The following is a 1,631-nucleotide window of genomic DNA, read 5'->3' on the forward strand; positions in this document are numbered from 1 at the left end:
TGGCTTGAATTGTAAATGGGTCAGGGATGTGGGATTGCAAAAATTAAACAAGAAAACAGTAAATCTCAACAAACAGAAACGTAGAAGATGGATTCAATTAAACAAGATCTTAAATGCAAATGAAGATAAACTTGGTGTAGCAATGTAGCAAGGAAATTGAAATTGAAAGATGTAGATCTCAGGACTCAAGAGACTAGATAACCAAGTCTAGATCTCACTGCCTTCTTAGATCCAAATTTAGAATTCAATTGCAAGAGATTAGAAATCAAAACAGAAGAAAACTTGGATTCAAATCTCAATTCTCCAATGGTGCAGTGAAAGAAATAGAAAGAGATCTCAAGGTGAGATTGAGACAGAATTTCCTCAATTCTTCAACACCCAAGACTCTAAATCTCCAAATAGCTCAAAAACCAAAAGTTCTCTACTGTGAATACTATTCAAATTCTTAAAGAAAACTCTAAACGAAAAGCTCTCTAAAACTTCAAATCCTAAGCTATTTATACACTTTCTTCAAATGATCATTCAATTAACTCATAAATCATGGACTCTTCTTCATGCTAAAATGGCGCCAACGTTTGACCCAACGTTTGAGGCAAACGTTGGCACAAACGTTGGCTTGCTTCAGGGGTGCTTTTGCTTGCATGTCATCCACGTTTGGCTCAACGTTTGAGGTCAAACGTGAGCTCAAACGTGGATCTCCCCATACTCTCTTTTTGGCCAACGTTTGAGGCAAACGTTGGCGCAAACGTGGCTCAATTAACTCATAAATCATGGACTCTTCTTCATGCTAAAATGGCGCCAACGTTTGACCCAACGTTTGAGGCAAACGTTGGCACAAACGTTCAGGGGTGCTTTGGGTGCTTTTGCTTGCACTTCCTTGCCAAAATGTAGCCAACGTTTGACCTCACGTTTGAGGCAAACGTTGGCTCAAACGTTGCCATGCCCAGGAGTGCTCTTTCTCTTCTTTTTGGCGCCAACGTTTGACCTCACGTTTGAGGCAAACGTTGGCGCAAATGTTGCCCTTCCTCGCTCCTTCCTCAGCCAACGTTTGACTCAACATTTGAGGCAAATGTTGGCGCAAACGTTGGCTCTTCTCCAGGGTGTGGTTGCACTCTTCCTCACGTTTGAGCCCAAGTTTGAGGCAAACTTTGGCTCAAACGTGAGTCCTTCCTCTTGCCTCTTGCTATCACCCTTTTCCTCAACCTTCTTCCAAGGTTTCTTCTACCTATCAGTTAAGTGAAAGTAAACACACAAGCACACACTTAGACTAACTTACTTATTTTAAGAAAACAAACATAATGCAAAGACCATTAACTAAAATGACCTAATAAGGATGCAAAGATTACTTTATACAGAAATGATGCATGCTTTCTTTGTAGTAAGGAGCAGGTCCACCTTTCATGTATCAGGCTTTTTCTTGCTTCTTTCATTTGCTTGGGTGTTGGTGTTCCCTGTGTCCATGTCTGTTGTCTGTTGACCCCGCCAAAATCCAGCTTTATTCATTGCCTCCTCTACTCTATCTTCAAGTCTCATAGCCTTGCTTACTTCTATCTCACTTTTCCCTTTGAAGAACTCATTGAAAGTTGGAAATGCTGGATCCATGTTGTGCAGATGCTCTCCAATATAGTTCA

This window comes from Arachis ipaensis, chromosome B10 (assembly GCF_000816755.2).
Source record: "Arachis ipaensis cultivar K30076 chromosome B10, Araip1.1, whole genome shotgun sequence".
Classification (NCBI taxonomy): Eukaryota; Viridiplantae; Streptophyta; class Magnoliopsida; order Fabales; family Fabaceae; genus Arachis; species Arachis ipaensis.